The 7,723-nt window shown below is 31.1% G+C and overlaps 1 protein-coding gene across 2 annotated transcripts in view; it reads right to left on the reverse strand.

Moving 5' to 3' along the window:
* Positions 1–7,723, reverse strand: part of LOC117178865 (dynein light chain roadblock-type 2) — a 145,662-nt gene that overhangs the window by 93,446 nt on the left and 44,493 nt on the right. Inside the window, exon 1 of one of the 2 annotated variants that reach the window (XM_033370376.1) lies at positions 6,936–7,133. The exons of the other annotated variant lie outside the window; for it this stretch is intronic. The gene's annotated coding sequence lies outside the window, so the exon portion shown is untranslated. Of the gene's footprint in view, positions 1–6,935; positions 7,134–7,723 lie in introns of those variants that run through there. 2 annotated transcript variants of the gene reach the window in all.

The raw sequence follows: 7,723 nt of genomic DNA on the forward strand, positions 1-7,723 counted from the left end.
CCCCACCCCTTATTAACTAAAGTTTCGTGGGACGGACGTTATAACTACAATCTCCACCATATGACGAATTACTACTTAGCTTGGACATGATTTCAACTCCAAAAATAAACTTATAGCATAAAGGTGGTAGTTGGGCGTATAATCTAAACAATGAAAAATACAAACTATAAAATATCCTCGGAAAGAACTGGAACTTTAATTAACAAAAGGCATGCACACATTTAATGTAAAGGCCAAGTTTCAGGCGACCAATAGAGACTAAGTGTTTGACAGCGTCCATATATTACGTAACGCAAAAATCGAGGTTTTTAGACCCCCTCACCCCCTTTGTAACGGAACCGTAACAATAAGCTGACCCCCCCCCCCCCCATTGCTGTTACGTAACATTTAGATATTTGAAAATTGAAATAATTTCAGACAAATTAGTTGCTTTTTTATTTGTTGGGTTATTTTAATGACAAAATTATTAATAATAGTTCACCTTTTTTTGTTTTAATTAAATTCAAATTCTTTTAATTAATATTAAATAAAATCCTCATTTAAATCAATCTGATAGCCCTTCTTATTTCTCTAATATTTGGTAATTTTTTGGAAGCAATAAGGTTAATTAAAATAAATATTATAAGTTGATGTTTTCAATTGATTCAAATGGGTCACGTGAAATCAATTGATAACAGCAAATTATACTCAATTTGCAAAGAGTGATTACGTGAACATCGAAATAAAATAAATATTATAATAAACAAGTTTCAATTCAATACTTTTTATACAATCGTAAACATAAACTTTAAGCGACTTTTAGACTCTTTTAGGGAACAATTCGGCAATGAAGCTAGAGGACACCACAACTGCGATGTAGAACACGATGCGTTAGAAAACTCAATTGAGAAAGCCTGTGTTACTGAGGTTAGGGATATAAATAAAAACTTGAAAAACGGTAAGCCACCAATATATAAAAGAAAGGGAGATAAAATCGACTGGAATAATTACAGACAAATCAGCTTATTAAGTACCGTAAGTAAAATATACTCAAAAATTCTTATTCTTAGGGTAATGAAGATAACAGAAGAAGAGATTTGGGAAGTCCAAAGTGGGCTTATGCCAGGACGGTCATGTACGGATCAAATATTTAGCTTAAGGCAAATTACAGAAAAAAATTTGAGAGTAGGAAAAAAGTTTTCTGTGCATTTGTTGAACTAGAAAAAGCTTTTAACAAGGTAGATAGAAGTAAACTTTGGGAAGTCCTGAAAGAGTATGGAGTCAATGGATGGATCCTACAAGCTATAAAAATAATATATACAGGTAGCAAAGCGAGTGTAAGAGTGAATGAGAAACTGAGTAACTGTTTTGATATTATTCAAGGAGTTAGACAAGGACGCGTTATGTCTTCATGGTTATTTATATTATTTATGGACAAGTGTTTAGGAATGGCTCTCTTCGACGAAGAGGGTGTGGTTCTCCAAACAGTAAAAGTACGTGGGTTAGCGTTCGTAAATAATAAGGTTGTTATGGCAGTAAATCGAAGACTTGCAAAGAATGTTGAATAAACTGAATGCAAGTATGAAGAGCATGGGCCTCAAAATTAATGCAAATAAAACAAAAACTATTGTGTTCGAAGGAAAGAGTAAGAAAAAAATATGCAAAGCTGTATTAAATGATGAGAAAATCGAACAAGTTGATAAGTTCGTATAACTTGGTAGCTTATTTACTAGGGACAGAAGATAGATGAGGAGTTAGATAGACGCATAAATGAAGGTAGAAAGGTTATTGGTAGAGCAGGTCGCCCTATCAGAAGTAAATACACATCAAATAAAGCTAAAATGGCAACATCTAATTCTATATTTGTACCGACTGTACTATACTGTAGCGAGACATGGACTTAAGAAAAAGATAAGAATAAAATTAACGCAATTGACATCAGATTCTTGCATGAAATACATGGGAAAGAAATCGGTTAAGATGTTTCGGGCATGCTGAGAGAATGCTAAATGAACGATTAATGAAACAAGTGTTTTAAGGTAAAGTAAATGGCACCATGTGTAGAGACAGATCGCGGAAAGAACGGTTAGAATGTGTGAATTAGACCACAGTTAGAAAAGACATAAGAAGCCATAGAAACACGAAAGCCTGCATAAAAAAATCCACGGACGTAAAAGAAGCTATAGAAGTATGCCAGAACAGAAAAGTATGGCGGCAAATAGTTATTAAAAAGAGTGTCAGTAGAGTGAATGATACCTGAAACGACTGTTAGTTTTCGCACTCGATAATATACTTATCTCACGCTTCACACTCGATAATGTATTTACTTCGCACTTGATCTTGGTGCTTTTCCTACATTTTCACGCAGGCTTTTTAAAATTAAAACTCAAAGTATCGACAACTGCCATTTGGTGCCTTTGAATTCTTTTTCGTTAAAACACCTTATATTATATTCATTTTTATACCTCCGCCTGGGGCTGATTATTCAGATATTGTAAAATAAAGTACAAATTTTATTTTCAATGAATAAAAAATTTATATCATTACCATAAATTTATATTATTACAATCCATAATATGTATTGGTATTAAAAGAAAAAAATTTTCACTCTCACATTTTTATCATTGAAAAGTGCGTGTCTTATGGATAACAAATGTTATTAAACATTTTATTATAACTTGTGTCGTTTTCAGGGATTCAAACGAAATTAAGGGGTATTTTTGGATATTTTCTAATTATTTCGATAAATTTAAAAGAATTTGGCTAAAAACTAAGCTTAGTCTACAAAATTATAAAAACATAATGAGCCTATGAAGGCACAATGTCAAAATTATGTGTTAATCGTGTTTTATATAACAAAGAACAAAAAGGAAGGTAACCAAACTTTCATGACGTTCCTTTCTGTTTCTTTCCACATAAAACTTTGACGAAACACAAATTTGACAATGTGCCCCCGTAGCTGTATTATTTTTTAGTGACTTTTCATACTTAGCATTATTTTCAGGTAAATTATACGGAATATTAAGATATTGGAAAATATCTCAAAATGCCCCTTAATTTCGTTCGAATCCCTGGTCGTTTTTCCATCAGTTTACTTTGTCTATTTTCAATGTTTTTTTTTTTAAACTATTTGAACCAAAAATACGCATCCTAGCGTAAACTAGATTTAGGAAAATTTTTAGATATAATTTATGCGAAAATTTTTGTTCAGTAAAATGTTATTGTAGCGTATGCCGTTTTTCAAAAAAGTTAATGTTTTAATTTTCTATCATATTTTTTACGATTAAAAGAAAATCTACCTTCCTATCTACGAATTATTAATATGTCGATATTAATGTTGTTTGAAAAAAAAATTAATTTTTTTATTTTTAATGTTACTTTTACGAATAAAACAAAACCCACGCGTCCTATCAAAATGAGATTAAGGCTGTGGCACCGAAAGGGATTTTACCATTGTGGGACATGCGCTTGCTCTCTACTTTTTCGAAACAAATCGACTAACTGCTAAAAATGAGAGGTAAGTGGTTAAGTAAACTGCCTGAATGGAGTACCAAGGCGATTCACAGCTGTTTGACGCTGATCGCTCGGCCATACTTGATCGTACTACCAAGCATGTGCACCGTCGGTAAAGTTTCACTCCTCTTGGCGGGAACTTTAAATTAGAATAAAAAGGCGACTTGCGTTCTTTATTTTTTAAATTGTTTATTGAAATGTCTCACTTGGTCTCGGAATAGGAAAACTGTAGAAAGTGATAAGAGGATGCCTCGCTGACAATAATTGATAATAGTTTGTTAATTAAAAAAATGATTTATTGAAATATTTACATATATTGTTATGCTGTAAAGTGCAAAATACATATGAAAATGGCTCATTACGTAGAAACGTATAAATAAGGTAAGTATGTACATGTACAATCTATTCTGGCTTTATAGAACACTAATATTATTCGCATAAATTTCTTATTGAAAATAAGAATATCTGCAGACTTCTGCAAACATTTAAAAATCATCGCCCTTTAAATATTGAGATATAGAATAGAAATTATTCTACACGGTAGACGTCGAATTTAGTGACAAATTTTTGCAGGAAAAATTTGCACCAAATAAGCAAATATCTACATTAACGGCGCTTACTTTTTACAAACTATTGTCTACGCCCTTATTCGCAAAGATTCACTTTTTTCGTTCAGCTTGACGGTCCGAACTTTTGTCTTCTCTATTTGTTTATTAATAATTTTTCAACTCAAAGTATGCAAAAACTGAAAGTTGGTACACAAAAATTTGTAACGCTTTAATAACTGATCAGGAAAACTTTATATTGTCTTAAATTAATATCTTGGGACTCATAAAATACAAATAATTTGTTTATCATTCCATTTATTTGTTGCAAACAAATTTGATAAACAAATTAACAAATAGTGTTTTTATCGGTAAAATTTTGTTATTGCTAAAAGTGTTTCACATTAATGTAGGAACGACATTTAATAAAAAAATTAATTTAAAAGTTTATACTAACTCTTGTTATAAACAATTCTTGTGGCAAAATATTAGAATTTGAGATTTTTCAAATTATTATTTCCTTCAAGCGCCAGAAAGACTTCAGGTATTCCTTAAAACAATAAATATTTAATAATATTTGATAAAATATAACAATTTAAATTTGTGTAACCACATTAGATAAACAAATTCAAAATTTTGGCCCTTTCGCATTTTATTTTTTTTACACTGGAAATCTTTTAAGCTGTTGGACGAATAACTGCTAGTCACAAAAATATTTAAGAAGTTAACAATAGCCATTGTTATAAATAAATCTCGTGACAAAATATTCAAATGTAAGGTTTTATCAAAATTTTTATTTTCCTTAATTGCTACGATGGCTACGGATATTCCTAAAAAATGTATCTTTGATCATATTTAGTGGAATATAACAACTTACTTGTTTATAAACAATTTACATAAAAAATTTCCCAATGTTGGCAGTTTCACTTCGAAAAAATCGGGGTTTCACTCGTAATAGATTGGAAATGAATAATAACACTGCATGCGAAGATTCACTCAATACAAAATCCTTTGACAATAACCCAACGACTTGGCCATCCAAGAAAATTTAAATTTGATAAAACCTTACATTTGAATATTTCGTAACAAGAATTGTTAATAACAGTGGTGATTGTTAACTTTTCTAATATTTTTGTGACTAGCAGTCATGCGTCCAATAGCTTAAAACATTTCCAGTACAAAAAAAAAATACCTGAAGTCGTTCTGGCCACTGAAGGAAATTATAATTTGAAAAATCTCCAAATCTAATATTTTGCCACAAAAATTGTTTATTACAGTGTTTATCATAAACTTGTAAATTATTTTTGTTATTAAATGTCATTCCTATATTAATGGGAAGCACTTTTAGTAACAAAAATAAATTTTTCACCGATAATAAGACTTTGTTCATACTTTGATTCGAAAAATTAATAATAAAGAAATAGAGAAGACAAAACTTCGGAGAGTCAAGATCTATAGAATTTAATGATCTTTAATCTAAAACAGAAAAATTAAAAATCGCACGAAAATTGAAGGCTCTGGACATTTTTGAATGAAAAAAGTGCATTTCCTCCAAATGTGCGTCATGAGTACAGTACGTTTGTTTATAGATTTTAATAACTTATAGTCTGTTTAATTTAGAATTGAGGTTTGCGATAATATAACTAACAATTTAATTAAAAATCTCTTTTAAATAAAATTTTTTTAATAAAATTATTAGAGGTTGAATGCATCAAACATTTGAATTAAAATTACCACTACTTTTTAAAAATATTTCCTTCAATACTTGAAATTGTTAAGATTTTTAAGGTACAAAGATTCTTTACTTTGCAACTTAAGTTGTAGTCTTACATATTTGAATTATTATTATATTTATATAGGATATTTGTAATATATTTTTTATTCATTCTTCTCATCATGTATTTGTTTAAAATATTTTTGTCATTGAGGTGTTAAATATTATTCATTTTATCATTAGCTATATTAATCATTTCAACAATAAATAATTTTGTTTGACTAGAACAAATAATAAAATCAATAATATCAGCAAAATAAATCATAGAAATATGAAGTTCGAACTGCTTTCAAAATGTATCTCAAAGTTACATTTTATTCATATGAAACTACATATTTTTATGACTTTTTCTTTTTTGAAGTAATTAGTGATAGTCACTCTTATTTTGTCATATATTTTTTTTTTGTTTACTTGCAAATAACGCGTGCGCGAGAATTTTTAATTTTTTTACATTTTGAGCTGTCATGATGTACATGTAAAAAGTACAAGTTTTTCTAAATCGATCAAAATACTTGTGCAGTGAGTGGCTGTGGTCGTAAAAAAAAAAGATAAAGAGGTGACAGGATATAGGTTTCTAGCGCGACGATTAATAGGCCTACAGTGGGTGACGGCCACTGTAGCCATTCAAAAAGTTTTTATGACAAATTTACAGAGTAATCTCAAGCTTTAGCAGAGCTTTCTATCACCACTTGAAGCTTAGATTGCTTCCTCCCCTATAATTAACTTTGCAACCTAATACTATTTACATGTTTTTATATTAACGACACCAGCATTTACAGAAGATTTCAAGGTAGCAGCTGCTTTTCCTTTTATTCGTTTCTGCTCATTTTTGGATAAAATAGAAAAAGTCAAAGTTGAATGTCGTGAAATTGCCGCTGCTAACAGTTTATTAGTGCCTCCGTCTAACTGTAACTTTATAATGAATCTATGACGAATCATGAATAGAGAATTTTTCCAAAATAAAATTATATTTACAGTGAAGCTTGCTACGTTCGTCAGCGATTTTTTTCACTATCTTCATTGAAATTTTGAAGATGTCAACCATTTTTAAACATATATAACCACTTCCTTAAAAGAAATGTATCAGTCTCATATAAATGCAAAAAATTAAATTTTCAACGTACCTTTTTTCGCGTCAATTAATTACTACGCGCTCCTACTTGTCAGATTTGTTCATTGAACACTTATTATTGATAAACTTGAATTCATGCTGTCTTATAAATAATATGAGAGCTTGTAATAGCGCATTTACGTAGACGATGGTTTATTAGGGTTGCTCGTAGCAACCAGGGTTCCGAAATGAAGCGTTAAGCCATAATCCATATTGCATGCAGTGACCCCAACTATGGCATGTAGAGGTACTGCGCTTGCGCTAGCTATGCGCAAGAAGAACATGGCGCACCTTATTATTGTTTTATGAAATATAAGACAGTCTTTGAGGTTTAACGAAAATAAACCGTTATTTATAAAATATTCGTGTTATAATGTTTTTTTTTGCCTGAAATGAAAGGTTACATCATTTTTATACATTCTAGTGTATATTTTAATTATTATTTATTTAATTTACAAGAATTGTTTTTTAAAGTGATTTTGATTCGCCCGTCAATTGCGGCCAACCAGCATGCCGCGTGAACGCAAGCGCAGTAGCACAGGGTGCCAACATTGACATCATTATATCCGACTCACTAAGGAATAATAAGGAGACACAACTGCCAGTGGGAAGCCATTTGAAACTGGCAATAGAAACAGAGCTCACAGACCTGAAACGCCGCAACGATGCCGCACGAGGGGAATCGTCCCCCGCCAGTCACCACTCATCGGCCGCCTGCCTTTGCCCCTCAGCCTCCTCACCAACAAGGTCTCGGTCGGTCCCGTCTATACTCTCAGTCCATAGTCTATATCTAATTATCTA

This window comes from Belonocnema kinseyi, chromosome 8 (assembly GCF_010883055.1).
Source record: "Belonocnema kinseyi isolate 2016_QV_RU_SX_M_011 chromosome 8, B_treatae_v1, whole genome shotgun sequence".
In the NCBI taxonomy this organism is placed as follows: Eukaryota; Metazoa; Arthropoda; class Insecta; order Hymenoptera; family Cynipidae; genus Belonocnema; species Belonocnema kinseyi.